Source organism: Cryptomeria japonica, chromosome 1 (genome assembly GCF_030272615.1).
Source record: "Cryptomeria japonica chromosome 1, Sugi_1.0, whole genome shotgun sequence".
Lineage (NCBI taxonomy): Eukaryota > Viridiplantae > Streptophyta > Pinopsida > Cupressales > Cupressaceae > Cryptomeria > Cryptomeria japonica.
The window spans coordinates 246,566,955-246,584,403 of NC_081405.1; positions in this window are offsets into that span (position 1 = coordinate 246,566,955).

The window sequence follows — 17,449 nt, forward strand, 5'->3', positions numbered from 1 at the left end:
CTCCAAAAAACTTTGATAATGTATTGACAACTAGCAAAATATAAAAGGAACCCCCAAAATGTAGTATTTATTTCACACTTTTTTTTTCTCTAAGCTCATTTGGGGATGCGAGAGATCTAATAACTAACTAACAACTCACAACTATCCTTTAAAGCCATTAATATTTTGTTGAGAGGCCACCAAGAATGTAAACGAGTCAAAGGAAGACATTAGCAAAAACCAGAAATGTTATAATAAATATTATTTTATTTAACAAGAATGCAGACCATACAAGAATCAATGTTTACAATAAAAGAAATATGTGAGTATACATAGGATATAACACTCAAGAGACTCAAAACACAGCCAATGTGGGATAATGTAAAAAAGTTCCCAAGCAAAGTTAACTATGTGGGAAAAGAACTAAAGTAGAGAATTGGCTAGGAAAAGCACTAGTTAGGAATTATACCTCGTTCACACTAACATTTTCAATCATTATAAAATGAAATAGTGATGTTAACCTTGTAAAATGCATACTTAATCAAATTCAACTATCGCCATAGATTTAAGTCATTTTCCATGTATCATGAGTTAAGTTGAATCTACAAGTTGAGTATGTTTCTTTGTATATAATCAATACATTGATCTACTCCTTTGTACAATAAGTTTCTTTCTCGTGATAAATAAAATTTGTTAATATATAGCGCAATTTCAACATTTTATTGAGAAGTTATAAAAAACTTGATTTAATTATTTTTTGTTTAATTTTATTTGTAGACACAAATAAACAATCTTGTCCTTAATAAAAATAGGATGGAAGAATTTTTTTATATCTACTGATTAATTATACCTTGTGATGAAGGATCACTCCAACCTTACACAATCAAGAACACATGCTCTAATACCACTTGATGAAGGGCGCTCCTCTTACAAATCCAAACACACAACAAAATATAGAAATAGAGAGAAAAATGCTTAACAATGCATAGATTGATAATGCTTGAGGATGATTACAAATGAATATATGTCTTGCTTATATAGGCAAAAGATGATGGTATTTACAACTACCCTTGATAGAAAATTAAATACCTATGGCAATTATTAAATAATGATGCATCGTCCCATGTCTTCTAGAATGCCACCTAAGATAACTAGCATGAACTTTACTAAATGACAACTTTGTGATAGCTCTCTCTCTCTCTCTCTCTCTCTCTCTCTCTCTCTCTCTCTCTCTCTCTCTCTCTCTCTCTCTCACACACACACACACACACACAAATAGTAACCTTGCCATTTTTAACCCTATTACACCTTGAATGCTCTTGCATAACCTTGTTAAATATTTACTAAGTGAATCGTATATCAATTTGAATGCATTTAATACATGACTATTTTCCATTATTTATGGCTGAAACTTGATTTTGAATGAAACATGTGGAATTATAGTTATTTAATGATCAAGCATCTAATGAGTGTTAGAAATCCAATTATATAAGAACCTTGAGTGATAAAAAAATCAAAGGTATAATATTCAAAGAAAGTTGGTCTATACCTTTACATGCATACAACTTTTAACAATCATAACACTAAGATCTATGAGATTTCTGCGCTCCATGTTGTTGATTAATTATTTTTGGTTTCAACCGTGTAAGTAATTTTTGCATCAATAATACTAATTGATAGCAAAAAATTGTATGATGTAATCATATTCATTTAATAATCAAACATCTAATATGGGTTAGAAATCTACTTATATAAGAATCTTAAATGATAAGAAAATCAATTGTATAGTATTCAAAGAAAGTTGGCATATGTTGTAACATGCATATAACATTTAACAAAGATCATGTGAATTGTATGAAGAATTTGGCTGAGGGTATGCAGGTCCAAAGACATTATAAATAGCTATTGTTGATTGGGCAAAAGAAAAGGTTATTATTTTTGTTCACAGAGGGTAATTTGGTATTCAAATGGAAAAATATATTTGTGAAGTGAGCAGATTTGAAAAGATTTATACAAGACATAATTCAGCGAATTGTCTTGTGAGCTAAAGTATATAGAAAATGGGGAACTATGTCAAAAATAAATTGTTGCAGTTAAAGTAGTTTCACTTAAGATGAAAGGGACTTACAGAATGAGGTAAATATTTTTACCTGGGAGCCAAAGTGGAGATAAGTAAAAATATTTTCATGTGAGGCAGAGAGGTTGTTTTATTTCACCCAAATGGAATTCTTTGATAAAGGATGATACAAATGGAAATATTATTTTACCCCAAGAGTCAAAAGCAAAATATGTGAGTAAACACTGCAATGATTAAAGGGTTAATAAATTCATCAATGTGTTACACTTAAATATTTTAGTGAGGTGAAATATTTCTACAGAGAGATGAAACACAGCAACATAAAATTATTTTCACTTAAAGAGTGAAAAATTTTCATTGACAGTATCAGAAAGTAATAGGGTGAAAACTCAATTACAGCTGCAAATTATTTTTCACCAAGTAAAACTTATTTCACAAGATAAGCAAAGCCGAGAGCAAAAAGATTATAAATTTTTCATTAAGGAAAATATTTTCACAATGAGACAAATAAAGAAATATCTTTCCAAAGTGTAAAGATGCCATTGTAAATTATTTCCCATTATGTAAGAATATTCATAGAGGAATAAAACAAGCTTTGTTGCAGTGAAACCAAATAAAATATATATTTTATCAAGGAGGGGGCATTATTTTATCAAGGAGTAAGGTGGCAATGAAGTTTTGTTTTCAGCAAGTGAAATATTTCTCATGGGAAGAACAAGGCAAGCGGAGAAATGGGCCAAAATAGTTTGTGCTAACAAATTACACAATATGCAGATCAAAGGAAGGCAAAAGGGAAGGAAATTATTTTTGGCAATACATTAGATCTGAAAGAGGGGACAGTTGTCAATTATAAGAAAAATCCAAAAGCTTTTCATTCTTCTATATATTCTGTCTTCTTCTCTTTTGTACAGGTTTTGGGATTTAGTATTATGCAGGGCAAAAATAGGGATGTGCATAGTTTTGAGTGAAAGTCTAAATGTGTAACATGTAGAGGTTTGATTGTATCAACAAATGTTAGCTAGTTTATGTTGTTCTAATATTACTGTCAAAGAATTGTCTCCATATTGTGCGCATTGATTTCATATGAACTTGAAATATCAAGGATATTCCAATTTGTCATCACATAGTGTATATGTGAGTTTCCTTTTGTAATTGTATATGCAATTTTCAATTTGAAGAATATATATATATATATATATATATAATGTAGTGTACTTATTATTTCTTTGATTCACAATATAATATGTCTGATTTTTTCTTTGCTGTAAGTGTTATCTTGGTTGATCAAGATAACCCTTGATGGCATCTTTTGATTACCCAAACAACACATTGCTAATTAACCCGATATAAATCGGTGTCATTACATGTTTCATATTAACCGATATGTGTATCTGTGTCAATGCATAACCCGATAATATATATATATCAGTAACTATGATATCCTTAACCAATTCCCAATCGGTGACAGTTAAACAGGCCCGATAACTATATCAAGATACTAATCGGGGTATTACTATATCGGTGGCATCATTATGAAGTGCAATTTGATAATTATGAAGGGGTTCGATATATTATAAATCATGCATATAGAAATGATATATCAATATATATTAATATACATATGAAGTAATAATTATTATTATTTATATATATATATATATATATATATATATATATATATATATATATATATATATATATATCCAAGATCGAACATATATATCTGCATTAATGTCATTCTTCATTTGATGTAAATTGATCTGTATTAGATTTTATCTGACCGATGCTATTTCCATCAACACTCCCTCTTAGCTAGGGAAGATAAAGTCATCATGTCTAGCATCTCATTTCTCATGATGGTCAGGATTCCTTATGGAGTCTCATAATCTCACTCTACATAGGATCATACCATACAAACATGAAGTATCACCTAAACACGTGATACAAGAAGTTCATCATCTTGTGATGACATGATATCACCTAACCACGTGATATCAGTACTGCCTAAACATGCAATACTTAAGGATAAACATATGAAAATAGTTAAATCCTCAACTTATCCAAGTTGTGGTATGTGAACTAACATTTTATTCAAACATTATACCACAACACAATCATGGCACATCCATGACATACTAGAGATCCAACATGATAACTGGTTTGAGCATCATAAGATCGTCACCTTACAATGTCTACATACAAGTGTTCATTATCTGAGAGATTGTCACCTCTTGGATATGAACACAGGGGGTTAAACCCATAAAAGTCCTAACATAACAAAGAAGTTTACACATTAAAGATCTTATTGATATGCAAGTACAGATTATAAAGCAAATTACCTTTCTATCATACCTAAACCTTTTCTGAAGTGATCAATCTTCACTCTGGAAAGTGGTTTGGTCAAAATATCTGCAGTCTGATCTCTTGTACTAACATATTCCAAATTGATCACATTTTTGTCTACCATGTCTTGCACATAATGGTATGAAATCTCAATATGCTTGGATTTGTCATGGAATACTGGATTTACAGAAAGTTTTATGCAACTCTAGTTGTCACAATGGATGATAGTGGGTTTCGTAGGTTCACCAAACAATCCCACAAGCAACTTCCTAAGCCATACTGCCTCTCGGGCAGCCATGGAAGTTGCAATGTACTCAGCCTCAGTGGAACTCTGAGCTATAGAAGATTGTTTTCTGATGATCCAAGATATCATGGCTGAACCTAAATTGAAGCAACATCCTGAAGTGCTTTTCCTGTCAGTCACACTTCCAACCCAATCTGAGTTTGTAAATCCGTGTAGGTCTAGATCAACTTTCTCAAATTTGAGACCAAGGTTTAGAGTACCTTGTAAGTATCTCATAATGTGTTTCACTGCAATCGGGTGGATCTCCTTAGGCTCACACATAAACTAACTTAAGGCATTGACTACATAACAGATATTTGGCCTTGTATTTACCAGGTACATCAGGGACCCAATCATCTGCCTGTATTGAGTAGGATCAATGGATTGTGACTCTCTTGTTGCTTCCTTAAGTTTATGTAAATTTGTCTCCATGGGAGAGGTCGTAGGTCTGTAGTTTAGCATTCTGAATCTCTTCAAAATGTCCAAGGTATACTTACCTTGGTTTAGTATAATGTTATCATAATTTGGCCATATTTCCAAACCTAGGAAGTAATGAAGGAGTCCCAAGTCCTTCATATCAAATTCTTTAGATATATCTTTCTTGCACTGATCTATAAGGTTATCTTCTCTTGTGATTAATAAGTCATCAACATATAGAATCAATATTAACATATCACCTTTATTTTGTTTGTAGTAGAGATTAGGATCTGCATTTTTTTTAGAGAAGTCTAATTCTGAGAGATAGGTGTCAATTCTTTCATACCAAGCTCTGGGAGCCTGTTTAAGCTCGTAGAGAGCTTTCTTGAGTCTACACACATGAGACTCTGCATCATTAATTTCAAATCCTTCAGGTTGCTCTAAGTAGACTTCTTCTGAGATCTCACCATTAAGAAATGTTGTCTTAGCATCCATCTGGTGCACCTTCCACCATTTTGTTGTTGCAATGGCTAGTACTGCTCTTACTGAGGTATATCTGGCTACAGGTGCAAAGGTTTCTTCATAATCTATCCCTTCCCTTTGAGAGAACCCTCTAGCTACAAATCTGGCCTTGTGCTTTTCAATAGAGCCATCTGCAGCATGTTTGATCTTGAAAATCCATTTAGATGAAACAACAGATTTCTTAGTAGGCCTAGGAACAATCTCCCAAACATCATTCTTCATAATGGACAGATACTCTCCAAGCATGGCATCCTTCCATACTTGACGTTTAAGTGCATCTGATACATTGTTTGGTTCATCTTTAGAGAGATCATTCATAAGGGCAACATAGCTAGTGAATTTATTAGGTCTTTGGTTTTCCCTGAAGGTTCTTGAAGGAGAAGCAAACTTTTCAGCTTCTGCTACAGTCTTGGTGGCCCATAGTGGTCTTTTTTCTTGAGGTTTTCTCTAGGTGGGTTTTGAGTTTCACCTATAGTTTCCTCAAGATTCTCCCTCCGAAGCTCAGGAGTAGGAATATAGATTTCAGGATCTATTGTACTTTGGGCTCTTTTGAAGGCTAAGTCTTCTTCAAAGATTACATCCCCACTAAGTTCAATATTTCTCTGACCTTGTATATAGATTCTATAGGCCTTGAATGTTTCACTATATCCTACAAGTATTCCCCTTTTTCCAGAAAGTTCTAGTTTCAGTCTTTTCTCTTTAGGTACATGTATATAGACAGGACACCCAAATATCCTAAGGTGGCTGATATCTGGCTTTATTTTGGTAAAGACTTCCTCAGGAGTTTTATCTTTAAGATGGGAGTGAGGACATTTGTTTTGTATATACACAGCAGTGCTAGTTGCTTTTGCCCAAAGATTGATATTTAGATTCTGATCAAGAATCATGGCTTTGGCAGCTTCTACAATTGTCCTATTTTTCCTCTCAACTACCCCATTTTGTTGAGGATTATAGGGTATTGTTAACTCCCTCTTAATCCCTTAATTTTTACAAAAATCTTTAAATAATTCTGATGTGTATTCCCCCCCATTATCAGTTCTTAGGGTTTTAATTTTATTTCCTGAGTAGTTCTTTGTTAGTGATTTAAACTCTTTAAACCTATTGAGGATCTCTTTTGATTCTTTACACTTCAAAAAGTAAATCCAAGTTTTCCTAGAGTAGTCATCAACAAATATTACATAATACAAAAATCCCCCTAGAGAGGGTACAGACATAGGTCCACATACATCAGAGTGAACTAAATCTAAAACTTTGCTTGTCTTCCTAGTACTATTTTGGAAGGCACCCTTGGTATTTTTACCTAGGGCACATCCCTTGCATGCCTCTGAATGATATTGCTTCAACTCAGGTAGACCTATGACAAGGTTTCCCATTGATGATAAAGCTCTATAATTCAGGTGGCCTAGTCTTCTATGCCAAACTTCATTTGCATTTGTCGCTTCATGAATTAGGGATAGGTTGGCTATGTGCATAGCTCATACAAATAGCCTCGTCTTTGACCAATGACTTTAGCTTTCTTGATGGAAGAATTCCTTGGCCAAGCCAACACTTTGTTTTCCATGAAGGTTACTATGTATCCGTTATCTTCTAGTGCTGATATGGAGACTAGATTTCTCTTGATGCCGGGGACATATAGTACTCCTTCGAGTTGCAATGATATGTCTGTCTTCAGTTTGATGGTGCAGGATCCAATTCCTCTGACTGGATGTGAGGGATCATCTCCGATAAACACTTCCTCATCATTCTCCCATATCATGAAGTCTAGCACTTCTCTAAACCCTGTAATGTGTCTGGATGAGCCATTGTTGATCACCCAAGAGTTAGACTTGTTTGTTGCATGGCTTGTAAGTGCTGAGTAGAGGACATAGTTCTCAGGGTCATCTTCTCTTTTGGATTTTCCTGCTTTGGCAAATGTGGCTTTATGTTCGGCTCTCTCCAGATATTTTGCAACATAGTGCCCGAATTTGTCACACCTATAGCATTGAATATGTGATAGGTCTTTCTTTGAAGTGTTCTTGCCTTGATGACCTTTCCTCTTCCTAAATTGCTTCTTCTTGGTTTTCTTATTTGTGCTAGTATTTAGGACTTGAAGATCTTCGTCTATGTTCTTTTGTTTTATTCCCATCTTGTTCAATCTTAATTCTTCTTGGAGACAATCATCTCTTAATCTTTCAAACTTGGGATATTTGAACCTTGCACTGATACCTTGGACGAATGTTCTCCATCCACTAGGCAACCCATCTAGAGCAATGAGTGTTAACTCTTTGCTTTGGATCTCATAGTCAAGAGTTGCTAATTCATCTCTTAGGGTTGATATCCGCATAAAGTAGGTGTTGATTGTCTCCCCTTTGTTCATGGTGATATGATTTATCTCTCGTTTTAATGCCAGAGTTTGACTTGCATTTGATATCTCAAATGTGATTTCAAGTGCTTTGAACATTTTATAGGTTGTCTGATGTTTCCTTATGATGGGCATTATGTTGTTTCTCACCCCATTAACTATTATTTTAATGACCTTTTCATGTCCCTCAATCCATGTTGCTTTGTCAGGTTCATTTTCAGGTTGTGCATTTTCAATTTGAACAAATGAATCCACTTTGTTCTCCTTTAAGATCATCTTGATTGTGAACATCCAAGCTGAAAAATTATCGCCACCTCCGAGTTTGTCTTCGAATCTGATAGTGCTGGCCATTTGAGAAATGTGATGTAGTATATAACCTTGTTCTTAAATTATTCACAAAATCGAATAGCCTTAGGTTCGATCAACTATAGCTCTAATTCCATGTAAATGTATATGCAATTTTCAATTTGAAGAACAAGTTATATATATATATATATATATATATATATATATATATATATATATATATATATATATATATATATATATATATATATATATATATATATATATATATATATATATATATATATATATATATATATATATATATATATATATAATGTAGTGTACTTATTATTTCTTTGGTTCACAATATAATATGTCTGATTTTTTCTTTGTTGCAGATGGAGAGAGAACATTAATTGATTTCAATGCCCTTCTCCAAGAAAATGAATCGGGTTATATATGGCAATGAGGGGAGACCAAGTGTTACCTTGGTCGGTTATGTCCTTTGGACATAACCGATCAAGATAACCCTTGATAGCACCTTTTGATTACCCAAACAACACATTGCTAATTAACTCGATATAAATCGGTGCCATTACATGTTTCATATTAACCGATATGTGTATCAGTGTCAATGCATAACCCGATAATATATATCGGTAACTATGATATCCTTAACCGATTCCTAATCAGTGGCAGTTAAACATGCCCGATAACTATATCAATCGGTGGCAATAAATAAACAAAACATACCCGATAACTAATCGGGGTATTACTAATAACATCCGATAATATATTGGTGGCATCATTATTAAGTGCAATTTGATAATTATGAAGGGGTTCGATATATTATAAATCATGCATATAGAAATGATATATCAATATATATTAATATACATATGAAGTAATAATAATTACTTCATTTATACATTCATATATATTTATACATCTCCAAGATCGAACATATATATCTGCATTAATGCCATTATTCATTTGATGTAAATGGATTTGTATTATATTTTATATGACCGATGCTATGCATCAACTGTTGTGACTTCAGGAGCACAATAAGGATCTGTGAGAAGAATTTCATAGTTTTGAGTAAAAGTTTGAATGTGTATAGTTTGGTATTATGGAGGGAAAAATAGGGATGTGCATAGTTTTGAGTAAAAGTCTGAATGTGTAACAAGTAGATGTTTGATTGTATCAACAAATGTTAGTTGGTTTATGTTGTTCTAACATTATTGTCAAGGTATTGTCTCCATATTGTACTCATTGACTTCATATGAACTTGATATATAAAGGATATTCTAATTTGTCATCACAATTTTTCTATGATTGTATGGTGTATATGTGGGTTACCTTTGAGGAAGGAATTCAATGTTGCATATCAACTGTTGTGAGTTCAGGAGCACAATAAGGATTTGTAAGAAGAATTTCATAGTTTTGAGTAAAAGTTTGAATGTGTAACATGTAGGCATTTGATTGTATATAAATGTTGCATATAAACTGTTGAGACTTCAGGAGCACAATAAGGATCTGTGAGAAGAATTTCATAGTTTTGAGTAAAAGTTTGAATGTGTACAGTTTGGTATTATGGAGGGAAAAATAGGGATGTGCATAGTTTTGAGTAAAAGTCTGAATGTGTAACAAGTAGATGTTTGATTGTATCAACAAATGTTAGTTGGTTTATGTTGTTCTAACATTATTGTCAAGGTATTGTCTCCATATTGTACTCATTGACTTCATATGAACTTGATATATAAAGGATATTCTAATTTGTCATCACAATTTTCCTATGATTGTATGGTGTATATGTGGGTTACCTTTGAGGAAGGAATTCAATGTTGCATATCAACTGTTGTGAGTTCAGGAGCACAATAAGGATTTGTAAGAAGAATTTCATAGTTTTGAGTAAAAGTTTGAATGTGTAACATGTAGGCGTTTGATTGTATCAACAAATGTTAGCTAGTTTATGTTGTTCTAATATTACTATCAAGGAATTGTCTCCATATTGTACTAATTGACTTCATATGTGTTTTGATTATGTAGCTTCAATCAGAATTCTAGATAGAATTCTAGATACCAACTCTACATATCAAATGTGTAAGTGGCCTATCGGCCTTACACATTTGATCATATCTATCAACCGCACTAATCCATTAAACCCATATTGAATTTACTTTATTAAATTTATATTATTAAATTGTATCTTATTGTATCGGGTTATTTTCCAAACAATTATGTTTAAACGGTGCAAGAACAAATCAATTATGATTTGTTTTCTTTTAGTTAAGACATAACCTATCATAAGTGAATCAGTTTATTTGCAAAACCATTGGACTCTTGGGATAAGAGTCACAACTTCTTATGAAGTCATCTGATATTATATATCTATGAGATACAATCTTAGTTGAATACGACAAGGTTGTGATTATGGATACTACGAATAAAATATCAGATCGACAACAATAACATTAGAAGACAAATCGATTTCTACAGCAAGACATAGATTGTATACATACAACAACATTAGAAGACAAATAGAAAGCTACAGCAAGGCAACATTATTATTAGTTTGAACTGTATTATTATTGCTGATAATTTATCTGTGGCAGATTAAACATCAACCATCATTTGTGGTTCACTTTTGTGACAGACTGAATATTGTTTATTATCTTCAGTAGAAGATTGAACATATCGACTTCATACTACTTGTTGTTTAGTCTCTTGCGTGAGAGATTGAAGTTGTAATTCAGTTCAACTGCATAAACTACTGTGAAATTAAGAAAAATAATATTCCTTACAGTCTTATCATAAAATCTAACATGGTATCAGAGCGGGATTGAGACAAGATCATATCAGATTGATATAAGCAAGATTATCTTCTATTATTGTTTTTGAGTTCATCTATTTCTACCAACGTCAAGATGGTGAATGGAATTAGAGTTGAGGGCAGACTTGAAGGAGCTTCAAACTTCGTATCTTGGAAGTTTAGAATTATGATTTCCTTAGGGGAAAATGAATTAGACGAATTCGTGAAGAAAGATACACCAAAACCAACCGAAGAGGATGAGAAGCTTCAATGGAAGAGAAAGAACCCTAAAGCAATGAAGATGTTGGTTGACTCGGTGAAAGATCACATCGTGCCAATTATCTCCAAGTTGGAGACAGCATGTGGCATGTTCAAAGCATTAGAGGAGATGTATGACATTAACAACACAAGTCGAGCTCTTGCTCTACAACAACAACTTCATCATGTCAAAATGACAAAAGACGAATCAATCACCTCATACTTCATGAGAATTATAGAATTGAGAGATCAACTCTCTATCATTGCGCATTCCATAGAGAGTAAAGAGCTACCCATGTTGGCACTCAATGGTATCCCTTCTTCTTGGGAAGCATTTATTCAAGGGATAAGTGCGAGATCAAAACTGCCCAAGTTTGATCAATTGAAGATAGGCTGCATTCAAGAAGAGTCAAGATTGGTCACAAGAGGCATTGGTCAAAGTTCTGCAAATGAAGATATTTATGTTCTTGCCTCTCTCTCCTCGAAGAAGGTAAGAAAGGACAATTCAAAAGAAGGAAGGATATTTCAAAAATCCAATGCTTTAGATGTGACAAATATGGTCACTACGCAATGAAATGTCCCACCAAGACTATGCCTCAAACTTCCATTGCGAATGTTGGTGAGACTCTTCCACAAAAGGATGTAGATGGATTCATATTTTGATTTGAAAGAGATAAGTTTTATAGTTGAATAATGTTCATGAATTTCATATGTATTTATTAGTTCATGCAATTACATTATGTGTGTTATTTGTGAAACAACATTGTCAACAGATGTCCGCTTACGACTAGCTACATTTGGATATCTTGTTTTTCAATTTACTATGAGAAACTTGTCCCTTACATACAAGACATCTTTAGAATCACAACCTGTTGCTTTTCATGTTATAGAGTTTTTTTTAAGTTCTATTTGTGATGAAGAGATTGAAATCCAGGAAGAATATGCAGAGGACTTTAGTGGAAATTTTGAGATTTAGCAAATCAAATATTTACCTACAAAAGTGCAACAGTTCACTTGTGAGAGCCCTAGAGGCATTTGTGCAAGTGATGATAGCATCTAGAGTTACGAAGCAAGATGAGACTAGAAGGCTCTTCCAGTGAGAGGGAGCACACTGCAAGGAGATTTTGTTCTACATCTTAGGATGGTCATATTCTTGCCTAAGGCTCGATCTTATGATAGTAGATCCATGGTGGCTTTTGAGGATCATAACAGATGATGAGAGTTTCCTGAAGCAAGATATCTTCCATGATTGAGACCATGTGAGCAGGGGATGCTTCCATGACAGAGGGAGTAGCTAAGAGGATGTGCTTCGATGGATATCCAAGGATCTTGGTCTTATTGGTTCAGAGGGAGTGGACCATGTCAAGATTTCTTTTTAGTGATCAGTATCACTATGACATGTGGAGATCAAGTATCACTATGATAGAGACATGGTGGAAAGGAATGCTATTCAGTTGAGATACATTAGTACTAATGAGCAAACAGCAGACATTCTCACCAAGCCCCTCTCCAGAATAAAGTTTTTGTACTTTCGAGGTAAGCTTGGTATGGTAGAGAATGGAGCCTCAGAGTCATTGATTTGTTCATATTTGTTTATTTATATACTAATGTATTCTTATCTTCAAAAGATGTTTAAAGTGTAAACTCTTGATTAATGCATTTCTCTTTGAGAGAAACTTGAGGCATAAGCCCTTTTCTCACCCTCTGATATGGTTCATGGTGAATGTCATTTGTGTGACTCCATGACAAACATCACGTGAGAGAATGTATGATGATTTTCTTGTACTAGTGTGGTTATCCTTTGGATGAGCCATAGTCAATATCATTGTGAGATGACGATCTCACAATGATGAACACTTGTACATCTGACCATTATTGTAAGGTGACAATCTCACAATAATGGTTGCATATATCATTATGGTGGATATCATGTGAAGTGGTATCTATGGATATGCCATAATGATTGATTTCTCATGAGGTGATATCTATGGATATGCCATAATGGTGGATATCATGCGAAGTCATATCTATGGATAAGTCATAATGGTGGATATTACTTGAAGAGATCTCTACGATGGATATCATGTGAGGTGATATCCGTGAGTAAGCCATAATGGTGGATATCACATGAAGTGATGTCTATGGATATGCCATGATGGTTGATATCACAATGAGGTGATATCTATTATATCTTCATCAATGGGTGTAGCCATGATGAATCCACCCTCTAGAAGTAGTCATGGTGGATATCACTATGTGACTCGGATATCTAGAAGGATTCCTCTCTAGCTAAGAGGGAGTGTTGATTATGTAGCTTCAGTTGGAATTTTAGATACCAACTCTACAGATCAAATGTGTAAGTGGCCTATCGGCCTTACACATTTGATCATATATATCAACCGCATTAATACATTAAACTCGTATTGAATTTACTTTATTAAATTTATATTATTAAATTGTCTTATTGTATCGAGTTATTTGCCAAACAATTATGTCTAAACGGTGCAAGAACAAATCGATTATGATTTGTTTGCTTTTAGTTAAGACATAACCGATCATAAGTGAATCGGTTTGTTTGCAAAACCATCGGGCTCTTGGGATAAGAGTCGCGACTTCTTATGAAGTTGTTTGATATTATATATCTATGAGATACAATCTCAGTTGAAACTATGGATAAAATATCATATCGACAACAATAACATTAGAAGACAAATCAATTTCTACAGCAAGACATAGATTGTATACATATAGCAAAATTAGAAGACAAATAGAAAGCTACAGCAAGGCAACATTATTATCAGTTTGAATTGTATTATCATTGCTGATAATTTTTACGTGGCAAATTAAACATCAACCATCATTTGTGGTTCACTTTGGTGACAGACTGAATATTGTTTTATCTTTTGTAGAAGATTGAACATATCAACTTCATGCTACTTGTTGTTTAGTCTCTTGCGTGGGAGATTGAAGTTGTAATTCATTTCAACTGCATAAACTACTGTGAATTAAGAAAAAAAAATATTCCTCATAGTCTGATCATAAAATCTAACAATATGAACTTGAAATGTCAAGAATATTCTAGTTTGTCATCACAATTTTCCTATGATTCTACAGTGTATATGTGGGTTTCCTTTAAGGAATTAAATGCTACATATAATTGTTGTGAGTTCAAGAGCACAATAAGGATCTGTAAGAAGAATTTCATGGCAATATGAAGGGATTTGTTGTTGTAAGGCATCAACATGTTTTGAATCCACTGGCTAAATCTAGTTTGTTGATAGGGTTTCTTTTTTTGTTATATGTTTGACTCTTTGGCCCAATGTTAGGCATTAATCTATGAAGGGCAGGGGCATTTCTAGAATAATTACTCAAACTTGATAAACTTGTGTTTCATGTTTTATTTGGTTGTATAAATTATTGTAATTATAATGTTCTCCATGCTTACTGAAAATGCTCAAAACCTAAGCCAATATTGAGTGGTATTTTATGTTTCTTGGCATATCTTTGTGAGAACATAATCTGTTGTGCAATACTCTTACAAGTTAGTGAGAACATCTTTAAGTATTGTTGAAACGATCACCCCCCTAGGTCTTACAGAGCTTGAAGTGAAGGGGAAATATGTGTTTCATGTTAGTTGACCAAGTCTGGTGTTAAAGCTAATCACAAAACCTAGCTAGTTTCTATTTTTTAACATTTTGTTGATTTGGGAACCAAACATCACCGTTGCTATTGCTGCAGTGGGTGGGGTTCCCCCTGTGGGTGCCCTACCTATTGGTGTTGTGTATGCTCAGGCTAGAGATGTTGCTCTTGCCTCTACTGTTGATGGTGACCTGTTTTGGGTGCTATGGCTCCTCCCAAACCTTCTTCTTTTGTTGGTAGTCACAACTTTGCTCTGGCCAAATCTGCTACTCATCCTCGGATTTGTCCTCTTCCTTGTGCCAAGACCTCCCTTGTGGTGGTTTATAGATAGGATGTTGTGGACAGTGTTGATTTTTATGAACGTTGTGCGTTGGTGTGAAACTATGTTGGGTTTTGGCCTTCTCTCCCAAACCTCCATCGTTGGGTGAGTGATTCATAGAAGCCTTTGGTTGCTCACATCATTGAGTTTTTTCCTTGTGCTAAAGGCTTTTTCATTTCTTCTTTTTCTTCCTCTTTTGATTGTGGCTTGGTGTCGGGCAAGTTGTGGGCTTGGGGAGTTCACTCTCACTTTGTCAAGCCCTAGACAACTTCTTTTAACCCTCTTACTAAACCACTTAATGTGTGTCTGATATGGGTTCTTCTTCGTAATCTCCCCCTTTATTTTTGGGAGCATTATTTCTACGAAGCCATTGGTAACTCTATTGGCCATTTCTTGAAGGTCAATGATGCCACATCTTCCATGGATCATTCTACCTTTTCCCACCTTTTGATCGATATTGACATCTCTTCATCTCACTCAAAGGATGTGGTTCTTATGTTTGGGGATAGACCATGGAATCAATCAATACATTATGAGGGCCTCCCCTTTCATTGTTGAAGATGCTTCTCAAAGGGTCACTTAGCTTTGAATTGTTCTCTCTCTCGTCATAGAGGTGTTGCTACTTGGTGTAAGGATGCTAGTGTTGATCACTTGACAGTCAATGTTTCTAATTTTAATTTTGTTGACTCCTCTTAGGAGGACAATGTCTCCTCTCGGGATGAGGTGGTGCCTCTTACTATTGTGCATGATGTCTCTGTTGACCCTCTCATTACTACTGTTGTGGCCTCCTCTGTCCCTAAGGCTTCTGGACTCCAATTGCTCTTGCTCTACAACTTCGATCTACTCCTAGTGTTTCAGCACCTAATGTTGCTTTGCAGCAACAATCTCTTATTGTTCTGCAGCAGTAGCCTACTATTGTTGCTGACAGAAACTCTACAAGGTCCTCCCTGTTGGATTCTTCTTTTTTGGTCCTAATGACAGTATTGTCTGGACTATTGTTTGTCATTGGCAGAAAGGGAAGTCTTCCCCTCTCCCCCAAATCTCTCATTGTCAAGTTTTGGGTGTTCCGCCCCATTCTTGAGCTAGGTTTTGGGTTGTTGCAAGTTGGACAAGTTTTTCAAAGTGCCTTGTTTTTTTATATTAAAAGCAACAAAAAAAGGGTGTTGTCCCAAAATACAACAGCTCAAAGGGCATAAAGTCGACCAAAAAACTGGTAGAAACACATTAATAGCATATTAATCACAAACTACAAAGAATAAGGGTGTTAACCCATAACAACATCTCGTAGGTAGTAGAGGATAACAAACCAAGACAACAACCCAGACTCACCTCAAGGAGGGGTTTGCAGGAGGAAGGAGGACTTCCCCTTCCACATTGTGGCAAACCACTATCTAGGTGATACTATCATTAGGACCATCCAGGGAGTGATCAATTGGGAGGGACCCCACAGGGTTACAATTCGTAGCATCAGCAGAGTGTTGTTGCAGAACAACAATAGGTTGTTGTAGAGGAAAAGCATGTGGAGCATAATTCGTAGGAGTAGAGTAGGGCTAAACAAGGGCAATAGGAGTTGTATCCCCAAGGACAAAGGAAGTCACAATAGTGGCAACTTCAACAGCTACAATAGTAGAAAGAGGCACCTCACCGTCATGAGAAGATCCAACTAAATCTAAATTAGAAGCAAAGATCATCAAATGATCAGATGTAGTGTCTTTTAACCAAGTAGCAATGCCTTTATGATGCGAAATAGACCAATCTGAAGCTAAGTTACCCATAGAGAAGCATTTTCAGTAGCAAAAGGGGAGGCCCTCAAAATCCAAGGGTTGTATCCAAGGCCTATCCCCAACCATGAACCACATCCTTCAGGAGAGGCAAAGAGATCTCAATGTCGACTAAGATGCGGGCAAAGGTTGAGTGAGCCATAGATGACGTAGCATCATCCACCTTCAAGAAACAACCAATAGAGTTACAAATGGCCTCATAGCAAGAATGCTCCCAAGAAATGGAGTGGAAGATTCAGAAGGTGGACCCAAACCGGAAGCACATTAAGTGATTCAGTAAGAGGGTTAAAGGAAGTTGTTCAAGTCTTAACGAAAAGGGAGTGAACTCCCCAAGCTCACAACTTGCCCAAAACCAAATCCCTATCAGTGGAGGAATTAAAAGAAGCA